The sequence below is a fragment of the Neodiprion fabricii genome, chromosome 3 (assembly GCF_021155785.1).
Source record: "Neodiprion fabricii isolate iyNeoFabr1 chromosome 3, iyNeoFabr1.1, whole genome shotgun sequence".
Classification (NCBI taxonomy): Eukaryota; Metazoa; Arthropoda; class Insecta; order Hymenoptera; family Diprionidae; genus Neodiprion; species Neodiprion fabricii.
The window spans coordinates 32,238,548-32,251,338 of record NC_060241.1 but is presented as its reverse complement, the minus strand read 5'-3'; positions in this window follow the sequence as shown (position 1 = coordinate 32,251,338).

Sequence of the window (12,791 nt, the reverse complement as noted above, 5' to 3'; positions counted from 1 at the left end):
GGAAATTACACTTTCATTTTTTGTATACTGTGTATTATCGTACCAGTCGATGACCTCCTGGTTGCACGCGATGTGCTGTGCCTGTGAGTGGATTATTTCCAAATGACATTCTGTTTACCATGAAACAATACGTATACCACCATTAATTTCCAAAATTTACCATTTATCGGAGAAGCTCCTCAGTCCAAACTGACTCGGCTGTGAATGCTGAGAAGGTATCCTGGTTATCTCAGATGCAGCTGTTTCTTGGACGAATGATGCCGATCAGCCTGCAGAAAACACTGTGAAAAAAGGAAAGTCAAACCATCGAAGTTGTTCGTGGTCGTCGTGTGTCGGAAAGGTCGCACCATCCCGAAACCAACCAATTGATTTTATGCGCACGATGAGAAAGGTAAAGGCATTCGGAGAAAAACGCGCGTCTCTTTTTGGACAAGAGTAAAGATCGTTTTGCATTCGTGTTCACAAATCTTCGAAGGCTTAAGATAAATTTGATATTCTTTATCAAAGGTTGGAGAACGTTAAGATATTTCAAATGACGCGGCACAAGAATCCTTAGAATTTTGACAAATCTCAAAACTGCATACACGTTAAACTTCAAATTTGTTGCATGACTTAACAAGATTGCATCAAGTTTTGACGTAAGCGACGAATATTTTTAGTAAAGTTTATTAAGTGTCAAGAAAGTTGAAAATATTTTACAACGTAACAGGAGACATCTAAAGTGCTGCGTAACTTTCAGAGCTCAGATAAAGTTCCAAATGATTCCATACCAAATTCCAAATGTCCGACGAGATGAGGCTCGAAGAATTTTCTCGAGTACAGAGAAGCTATATCCGAAGGTTGAAACAGGTCAATCCCTAGCTTTTAGCAGCATGTGTGGGCACGCGGTGCTGTTCTTTAGGATAATCCTCAGCATCAATAAATTTCGCCAGCGACCAAACGCCTGATTCTTGGCAAATGCTCACACGAGGTTTTTTCTGAATTCGACTTATGTATGCTTCATCAACATCCACATCAAATAAGAAAAGCTACTACAGCAACAGCTAAGTATAATTTACGTTTGTATCAAAGAGTTTTTACTAATATTTACATTATTTGTCCCCCGAAGGAGAGAAATTCCAAACGAATTTCTTCCGTTTTGATTTATGCAGTGCCTTGTGCTTTTAGCGGGGAATAATGGGTTCTATAAAAGCAAACTTATTTTTCACAAACGATCAAATTGTCAATTCTGTTGTGCGCGGTACATTCAGTATCATAATTCTAGTCCACTGACTGCAACAAGTAAGACGATAACGAACGTAGACAACCAAGAATACGCGATAAAGCAGCTTGATAATCGCCTTAATTCCATTGTTACAGCTTTGACCAAGATGTGTGTAAGCTCAGGTTTTTACAACCATGCACTATTTTTTCGAGTATGAGGTTACGTCAAGATTATTTATAAGCCTGCAAGCTCTAGCCCAGGGTAAGTTGTTCCCCCCTCTAATGGAAAAACGGATATAATATTGGATGAAAATTTTTTCGTACCTCACAAGACAAAGTGAAAGGCCGTTATTGCATCGATTTTCCGAAATTACAAAATCTCGCCATTTGTTCAGGTATATTCTGTTAGATGAATGGACCACATTTGTCTTTCAACTTTTCGCTACAGACGCAGTTCATTGCAATTACAGTCTCGTCTAAAGACGTACAGCTAGGATTGCCAGGATCCAAACACATCCGAAGTAGAAAAGTTTTATGTAGTTCAACAGAGAAACTTATTTATTCCGGTACTATTTTCCGCCCGAGTTAAACTTTAGTCGCTGGAAATTCTGATCCTTGCATGAGCTTGCAATTCAATTACAAATTTCTCATTTCTCGTTCCTCGTACATACCCTCAGATTTTCATGACGCAACATCGTACGACTCTAATAACTGCGGCACAATGAAAAACTCTGCGGGTTCGTCTTTCCTGACCATTAATAATCGACGGGGATGAAGAATTAAACAAATTCGTCTTTCGGTAATCCGAGCTTAAGGCGATAATATTTTTCTAAGATTAATCGATACGTGTCTGCGATGCAAGGTCCTCAAAGTTTGGGGACCATCTTAAACTATGTATATTGCATCGCAAACTTTGACAGACAGGAGTAATATATATTCATTTCTCTATTTTTTTTTTTTTTTCATAAAAAAAATTCTGAATGTTCCACGAAAGGTCAAATAGCCACGGTGCCTGAGCCGTTATTTTACTGCAGCCAAGACATCGTGTACATCAATGAATACAATTTGAGCATCATTCACGTACCAGGTATAAGTTTCATTTTCTCTGTTGATATTTTTGACGAAACAAAAATAGCAGTATATATCGCGATCGCAAAAACAGCAAATAAAAATTACGACTTCGATATAAAGCGAGCCTCGAGGGATTACTGCAGAGAGCTAAAACTTAGGAAGTCGCAAAAAAGTATCGAAAGCAATCATAGACAAGGTGAAGCTATAGTAATAATGTACCCCTATATAAGCCACGTAATTTACTGCCAAAACTTTTCGAATTATAGATCATTCGCACTTTCTCCAAATTGTTCCTTGATTTATGTTCATACTCTGTTTGTCTTCGCACTTTTATCACCAGTACTTATCTGTATTTTGACCGTTATCGTAAAATACGCACGACTGCTGATCAATTCAACATGACCAACGAAGATGAAAGCTTTAACTAAATAATCCTGTAGAGGGTCGTAGCATAATTTTAACAAGTTAAGGAGTGACAGTACTTGATCTAAGATAATTTGAAATCATGTCAAATTACTCATCAGCACTTGTTCGGAGATTCCAAATTATCCTCATAGGTTTTATGTAACGAAAGCAAAAATTTGTACGATATTTAGGTAAGAAAATGTTCAATTATCATTCGATTACTTTTCAATCACTCTATTATCTTGTTCAAATTGTTAATCGACTAAGATACATAAAAATTCAAATTTCTTCCACAATTTTCCTCCACACGACAGGGGATGAAACTGATTGAAACTAGAATAAAACTTGTAACATATCATATGGTGCTCCACACGCACAGTAATTTCGCATCAAATATGAAAACTAAAGCGTGAAAAATTAAATTATAATTTGATAAAAAAAAGTCGCGATTTTTTTCGGTCTTTCTATACGAATATCCCAGCCGTAAATCTGCTGGTATAGGAAAAGGGTATTGTGAATTGCTAGATTAGATGTGAACATTCGAAAATTCTTTTCTATTCACGAATAAAAGAATAGCATAAACGTATAATATTGCCCGATATTATCCGTCATTCATCGAGATTGTTGGAATGTATATAGTAGCAATAACACCACTGGTGAGATTTACGGTGAGCTGCTTTTCACCAGAAACTCAATTCGCGAAAACGTTCCAAGCACATCTCGCTTGGGTCGCCGGCTTTTAGACGAGACAGAGAGGCGTAAATTCGATTGTCAACGTGGTGATAAAAGTGAGAGTATAATAAACCAGACAATAGAATACACTAATATTGCCAAAAATTCTCAGCAATTACTTGGAAAAATCAAGCATACTCTGAGTTGCGTTTACTCAGCCGGATTTACTCTACATCAAATTGCCAGTACGAAATATTTCCACGAAATATCGGTACGATATTGTTACGAAAATGAAAATCAGGTGAACCAGACTTATGGAGAACAAAGTTTATTTATGACCGACCACTTCTCGAGACTGTCTACGATTGAATACAATAATTCACATATTCCAAAAGTACACCAAAGATACGCCAGTCAATATACCTAATACTTTGCAACGTTGATATATCGTATTTATACGACGAGATAGTGGCTTGTAAAATTACATTGAAATGTCCCAGTCCGTGTGAAAAATAATCTTTACGATATTTTGTCAACCAAAATAAAATTAATATTATATCTATATGTACGTGGATAGAATCACTTCCTAACATGTGATAGACGCATTTATTTTATATCACGAGGTTTCAAGTGGGTGCCAATTGTTTAACAATCACGGCATCAACGCGTTCCCGAACCGGTTCGTTTAAACCCCTGGAATTCAATTGTCGTATAAATTCGCCTCGATTCACCCACTATATTCATTCAATTTCTAGAGTCTAACGATTTGGGATGGATATCTCATGAAAGGTCCATAAGCGTGACGAAGCGGGAAAGCAAATGAAACATGAATTGCAAAATCTAGGCTTTCATGCGAAACCGAGACACATTGAACGCAATTCGTTTGAGCTGAAATTGGACTATTTTCAATTAACTCCTGGACGAAACAAAGGTCTTGAGATTTACTTTACGCATAACTGTGATACAGCTTCACATAATACCGCATCACAAGGGACACAGTAATTTCCATAGATTTCGGAATCACTTAATTTTTCGACGAATTTTGGAGTATTGAAACGAGGAATCCGTCGTTTGAAGATCAGAAAAGCAATTCCGTTCAAGAAGGGTTTGAAAACGGCATCCTAGTTCAGTTATCCTAACTGATCTCTCCACGGTACTTTCAGTAATTTCAGACGGCTAATTGAACCTCTCAGATACTCATCCATAACCAATCCAACAAGACGACCCTGCGAAATCAGTTTCGTAAATTTCGTTTGCAGTTACAGTATAACCATGAACGTGCCGCCAGCCTCGTATCCAATATCTAATTTCCGAACCAAACATAACCGACTGCATTCGTATTCGTATATTTCTCAGAAAAAAGGTTTAAAATATGTCAGCTGCTTACTGAAAATTAGTCAAAACAAATGATTAAACAGAATTCACGTCATTGTTACACATATCAATTATAGAAATTGCAGTTCGTTTCCAAACTCGTGATTCCGTTCACGACACTTAACCATCGATAGAGTGCAATTTACGAATCTTTATCAACGATTCACTGACCGAACAAAACAATGGCTATTCTATAACTCAATGAACGATGCAAAGAGATGTTTTTAGTTTGCGGCTGCAACTTTCCATCTGCATCACTATCGCTGGTCCTCTTTTAATTTCATCATAAATCTGTATCATTGCACAGTGGCTAATAAGTGCACTGCTGTAACATACGTACTTCGATAAAATCCATCGATTGGCGATATGTAAATTTTTCCGCATCCATGATGGGAGATGCAAATTAAAACTGAAATCGCCACCGCCAAATCCATCGTCTTTTAAAGTTATGTACAGCTCTGGCATGATTGGGTTTACATTTTGAATCAGATGAACATATAAAACAATCCAATATACCGCCGTAACAAGCAGCACATGCTATTAGCCCACAGAAAATCACTTTCATATTCAGACGATGATGTTCTAACATTTTACGGTAGTATGATTAAAGCGCGGTTGAATATTTTTCACTGTGGAGTTCTAATACCAATGCAATTAAGGGTGACCCATACATTATTCGTTTTATTACCTGACTACCGCGCGTATATTCATCGAACAAATTTCCCCTTTTTAGGATACAGAGGGTTACGAAATTCCATCTGAGGTACGTACGTTTGCTGTTATTTCATTACATTTAAAATCGGTATAACGATTGAAAGTCCATCAGGACCAACTCGCAGAGAGCGATAATGTTCAACTCTCTGAACTCCTGCATGTATGTTAAGGGGACGATCGATAAAATATCAACATCATAGCTAACATCCCTAATATTTTCAATTAATATCATTTCGTAGAATAGTCCCACCTTAGGAAAGCTAGTACCGAGAGACGTGGAAAAACTACTGTTGCCGCTGATTCCAAAACGGTTCCTACCGTGACAAGTAACAGGGCAAATAAATTCGGTTCATGAATCAATATTGGATCACTCCATGAATTTTTTCATCCACGGCAGCAATACCTATTCGCTACAAAGGCCTAGGCAAAATTTGACAATAGTAGCGATCGTACGTCAAATATCTGTCAGCAATTGCAGGGATCGCTTGCAATTTTGAAAAAAATTTGAGAATATGAAAACGCGAGAAGGAAATTGAATAAAACGAAAGCAGTTTTTCGAGGTAAGAAAATAATTCAATTCATTCTCCATTATTACAGAATCCTGCATTCGTGCATAATTAGGATGCCTTTTCATACGTTTATTACCACATGGTCTATACTGAAAATATTGCGGTGTGTGTATGACGATTCTAGGATAATGGAATGAATTAGACTATTTTCTTATACCTCGATCAGCTACTGATGGAACTTGTGAACAAGTTCCATCGAAGACGCTGCGAGCAACGGATCAAGAGTTACAGTCAAATAACGAGGACATTGCTTAGTATTTCTCCAGCTGTTGGTCTAACGCTGTTCTAGATATCTTCTTTGCGTCTCTCAGGATCCAATAAGCCTAATAGAAGCCGCGCAGATTGGATCAAGACGGAAAAGTTTCTGGGTTCAAAGATCGCAAAAGAAGCAAAGCGAACCCTTTTGAACAACGGATCAAAAGTTACGGCCAAAGCACTGAAAATTTTTACAGGGTTTACGAAAGTTGAGAAAAAAGAATGACAAATGTACAGCTACCTAGTTTCAACTGTTTATTCAACATGCCTTTATTATAATACAATTGTTCAAGTGTCAGTGTGTGGTAAATTAACAAGTTTCCACATAGTATATAAGTAATGACAAACACAAATGCAAAAGTATGATTAAGATACATTACATAATATTTCTGATTTTTACAATAGGTAAAAAGAGTGCCACGTATATTATCTTAAGCATAATAGGAAAAATCTTATATCAGATAGTCATTGTCGTAGTTAGTAAGTAAAGTTCAGAGATCATCTGTTCCTTTCCCCCACACCTTCTCTACGAACACTACAGATTAAAATAACGAATTATTCAGATTTCCCATACTTTATTTGTATTTTCTCGACTATTGATTCCGCAACGATTTGAACGCCTCTTTTGGAATCCTTGAGCTCCGATCAGGTTAGAAAGAGTCGTACGAAATGATTCTGGGAAGAAATTTTTTGCTCCCAAAAACGCGATAACACTGTGGCCTTTGAGTTATTCGCTGGGAATTTAAAACATTTTGAGAACTGCTAGAATCAAAACTTTGATGCGCTATACCAACGTAATTTTTCGAGAGAAATCGATTGCGCGCACTCCGAATACGCCGTCATGGCGTCAGGTACTCTATCTTGCCTCATCATTTCCCTATTTTTTCATACTTCCAATTAACAATCTTGAATTTTTGAATTCTTCAAATAACAACGTACTTGGCATCCAATGACTTAACCGCGTACATTCGAAGCGCTGCATTGTGCCGTTGCGTCGGTACCTATTTTCATGAGCGATTTTTCCCGCCGACAGCGTGGCTCTGCAGCCTCAAATCGTTGACTGAAGAATACAAAGCCAGATACCCCTGGGTAAATTTTTGTGACCAGTTTTCGAAGGGCAAGTGGGCCCAGGTGAGCCTGGGAGCGTAGAAGGGTTCTGCTCTATCGACTCTACCTAACGGACTCGCACCAACATTCGTAGCAGCCAAAGCAGTGTCCGTATGGGAGCTTGAGTTTGAGTCGGAAGAAAGTGAATACGTAAGACTACTAGTCGACTGCGATTTGAAAATGATGATCAGCTTGATCATTCCCGTGAGCAGAAGGGTAACCACGTCTACCGCCAACCACCCCCAACTACCTACGAGCACCTTCAACCACCGTCAAACACCTTCGACCACTGTCAAACACCTTCGACCACCTCCGACCACCTTCATCCTCCTCGTCCTCCTCGACCATCTTCGATCACCTCCAACCACCGCCAAACACCTCCTACCACCTTCTACCATCTTCGACCACCTCCTACCACCCGGTACAACCGCCTACCACCTCCAACGACCACCTCTAACCACCTCGGGTTATTCCCCGAATACTGATAAACATTTTCAGTAAAAATGAGAAAACAACAAAAATATTGTGTAAGGATTAATATAACTATTCTGTTGACGGATTTGACCAAGAAAACTTCAAGAAAATTATAATAAATTATAGGAATTTTATTAGCGCATTGATAGATACCGAATTTGGTATTGCGCGATGAATGAGTTGAAATAATTTATTGTGAATATGACAAGTTAAAAACATTGAACATGAAATGTAATTACATTTGCCATTAAATATTATGAACATGTTTTACTCACCGTGCACAAATCCTCATTCTCCTCGTCTTTCTCGACCTCCGCCTCGTTCACCTCGATCACCCGCAACCACCCCTAACCACCTCCGATGATCACCGCTAACCACCTCGGTTTATACCTCGAATACTAATAGATATTTTCAGTATGAAAAGACATCAAAAATATTGTGTAAGGATTATTATAATTTTTTTATCGACATATTTTAGCAAGAAGATTATGAGAAAATTATAGAAGATAATAGAAATTTTATTAGTGCATTGATAGCTACTGAATCTGTGCTTGCGCGAGAAATGAATTTGAATAATTTATAGTACACTTGACGAGTTCAAAAAAGACTCTAAGTCAGCACGTGCTTCTACAGGATTCTAGGGATATTCAGGATTTGTTGGTAATTTACCTGGTGGACAGGCAACATGCCAGTAGAAATTGTTCCCCATGCAGCTCGGTACCATCGAGCTTACAGACATAACGGAAGCATCCCAAGGCTAGATTTTCACTCGCAGTAAAATTCTGTGGCAATACTTAGCGTTGTTGTTTCTTCATTTTTGGAGCTGAAAATTTTTGGTCTCAGATTCGATTTAAATGACCCTTTTTTGACTATTTGGACCCTCTGGAACTCAGAAATCGCAGCGAAAAGAGCGTAGGACCAACAGGAGAGAAACGGCGAGCAAAAAAGCACCTGCTGAAAAATGTCGAAAACACAGGTTCTCGTTTTTTGGCTGTAATTTTTGATGCGTTGATCGCAGCGTATTGCGACTGCGCCCAATCGATTTCTCTTGCAAAATTACGTCGGAATAGTGAATGAAAGAATTGATTCCAGCACTTTTCAAAATCGCGAAAATTTTCGCCAAAAATGCAAAGGGGTTAGCCTTACTTTTTCTTCATTTTTGGAGCTGAAAATTTTTGGTCTCAGATTCGATTTCAATGACCCTTTTCTGGCTAATTGGACCCTCAGGAACTCAGAAAACACAGCGAAAAGACCGTAGGACCAACAGGTGAGAAATGGCGAGCGAAAAAGAACCTGCTGAAAAATGTCGAAAACACAGGTTCTCGTTTTTTGGCTGTAACTTTTGATGCGTTGATCGCAGCGTATTGGGACTACGCCCAATCGATTTCTCTCGCAAAACTACGTCAGAATAGTGCATGAAAGAATATATTCCAGCACTTTCCAAAGTGGCGAAAATCTTCTCCAAAAATGCAAAGGGCATTATTTCGCTATGGGAAATATTACGATTATAATCGCTATGGGAAAGATCTCAATAAAACCATCAACCATCAAACCCCTTTGCATTTTTGACGAAAATTTTCGCGATTTTGAAAAGTGCTGGAACAAATTAATTGTGGCACTATTCCGACGTAATTTTGCGCGAGAAATCGATTGGGCGCAGTCCCAATACGCTGCGATCAACGCATCGAAAGTTAAAGCCAAAAAACAAAACCTGTGATTATATGAATCTTTACGTAATGTTTTTGATGTTTTCTTATACTGAAAATATTTATTGCTGTTCCAGGTACAACCCGAGGCGGTTATCGGTGGTTGTTCGAGGTGGTTGGCGATTGTTGGAGGTGGTCGGAGGTGGACGAGGAGGAGGACGAACGGAACTGAGTCTCAAAGCCCTGTTAACATAAAAGCAGCTATTCGATAGAAATTATAGTTTATAGTTTACACAGCCCATTGCATGATATTTCATTATAAATACGTATGTTTCAATGTATTTAGAAATAATTTATCAAATATACAGAGGTCATGTGCAAATAATCAATGAATTGATTCGACCGCAGTTTGATGTATTCATTAGAGCTTTAACAATAAATTCAAGCCTTGTTACCTCTTTTATTTTATTATGGATAATCAAAAACATTTCCGACTATTCGTGCTGTGGAAGCATGGGGATTAAACCAAATGTAGCAAAAGATTAGAAACAGTGTATGTAGAGTACGGGTATTTTTCTAATAATGCAAATAGAATAGAATACCACGCCTTGCGAATTAGCTTTCCAGAGAGAGATGAATGATGAATTTTAAGGACTGCATTATCGTTGTTGAATACTCTATGCCTTATGGGAAAATAACATCTGTAACGATAAAATTGATGCACCGGATCATCGTCGACCTTAACTTTTGGAATGTCCTACCATTTTCGAACACCTCCTACCTCCCCCTGCCACCTCCGACCGTCAATGGCCACTTTCGACCACCCCCTATCACCTTCTGCCAGCGCCGACCACCTCCTACCATTTCCGAACACCTCCAACCATCCTATTTACCTATATTACTAGATTAGCTATGATATGAAAAGAGAAGAATTATTCATTTCGAAATGGGATTCTATTCGACGCGCGCTCGATGTATTCCATAACATTGTTATTCATAATTCGAACTACTTTTCATTTGGTGTATCAATATTGAGCTTTCGTAGGCATAGAATCGAAACGTTGTTTTAGCTGGTCGCAAGTGAAGTATCTGCGTTGGGTGGAGGAGCAGAATTGTTTTTCGAAAAGTATTCGGATGGAAAAAAATTCAGAGTAACTGTAATACATCACGGATGCGCTAATTTTGAACGAGATGAAACGGATGCTCCGTGTATGAGACAGTATTTAACGCTGCGTAGTGATTTAAAGACCTAGAAAGGTGATAGGGAGAGAAAGAACGACGCTTCTTAACACTTCGAGTGTATTTTAACACACATTTGAAAGATACGAGCGAAATTTTTCATCATCCAACTGTCGCAGAACGGCAGCGTTATTAGCCGACCCGTTCACTGAAGAATATATCTTCAGTCAACGGCTGACCATCGAAGGGCCTGGCCGCTTGAGTCTGGAATCGGCAGGAGAGATAAAGTGCGTATTTCTTGTATGAAATGTGAAAGCTAAAATCATTGTACATCATATCATATCATCATACATCATACATCATACATCGTACATCATACATCGTACATCATACATCATCATACATAGTATCAAAGTTCGAAACCATAGTTTGGATGTCGGATGTTCAGAAAGTGACGTCACCAATTCAAAATCAGCTAGCAGAATTCCTCAGTCTGGAAACAACCGCGCAGTAGAGCGGACGGATGAGAGTCGCGCTCCGCAAATTTCGAGTACCGGGTTCTCAACCTCCCGGATCTCGCGCTTCGGGTCCGCTACGTATTTCGAGTAACGGGTTCTCAACCTCCCGGATCCCGCGCTTCGGGTCCGCTACGCGGTGAAACTCGACTTCCAGGATAAGCGCTCCGTGGTTCCTGGTTCATGTTTACAATAAATTATTTCAATTCGTTTTTCGCGCAACCCCAAATTCGGTAGCTGTCAGTCCGCTGATAAAATTTCTCGACTTCCAGGATGAGCGCTCCGTGGATCCTCGTTCATGTTTACAATAAATTATTTCAATTCGTTTTTCGCGCAACCCCAAATTCGGTAGCTGTCAGTCCGCTAATGAAATTTCTCGACTTCCAGGATAAGCGCTCCGTGGTTCCTGGTTCATGTTTACAATAAATTATTTCAATTCGTTTTTCGCGCAACCCCAAATTCGGTAGCTGTCAATCCGCTAATAAAATTTCTCGACTTCCAGGATAAGCGCTCCGTGGTTCCTGGTTCATGTTTACAATAAATTATTTCAATTCGTTTTTCGCGCAACCCCAAATTCGGTAGCTGTCAGTCCGCTAATAAAATTTCTCGACTTCCAGGACAAGTGCTCCGTGGCTCCTCGTTCGTGTTTACAATAAATTATTTCAATTCGTTTTTCGCGCAACCCCAAATTCGGTAGCTGTCAGTCCGCTAATAAAATTTCTCGACTTCCAGGATAAGCGCTCCGTGGTTCCTGGTTCATGTTTAGAATAAATTATTTCAATTCGTTTTTCACGCAACCCCAAATTCGGTAGCTGTCAGTCCGCTAATAAAATTTCTCGACTTCCAGGATAAGCGCTCCGTGGTTCCCGGTTCATGTTTACAATAAATTATTTCAATTCGTTTTTCGCGCAACCCCAAATTCGGTAGCTGTCAGTCCGCTAATAAAATTTCTCGACTTCCAGGATAAGCGCTCCGTGGTTCCTGGTTCATGTTTACAATAAATTATTTCAATTCGTTTTTCGCGCAACCCCAAATTCGGTAGCTGTCAGTCCGCTAATAAAATTTCTCGACTTCCAGGATAAGCGCTCCGTGGTTCCTGGTTCATGTTTACAATAAATTATTTCAATTCGTTTTTCGCGCAACCCCAAATTCGGTAGCTGTCAGTCAGCTAATAAAATTTCTCGACTTCCAGGATAAGCGCTCCGTGGTTCCTGGTTCATGTTTACAATAAATTATTTCAATTCGTTTTTCGCGCAACCCCAAATTCGGTAGCTGTCAGTCCGCTGATAAAATTTCTCGACTTCCAGGATGAGCGCTCCGTGGATCCTCGTTCATGTTTACAATAAATTATTTCAATTCGTTTTTCGCGCAACCCCAAATTCGGTAGCTGTCAGTCCGCTAATAAAATTTCTCGACTTCCAGGATAAGCGCTCCGTGGTTCCTGGTTCATGTTTACAATAAATTATTTCAATTCGTTTTTCGCGCAACCCCAAATTCGGTAGCTGTCAGTCAGCTAATAAAATTTCTCGACTTCCAGGATGAGCGCTCCGTGGATCCTCGTTCATGTTTACAATAAATTATTTCAATTCGTTTTTCGCGCAACCCCA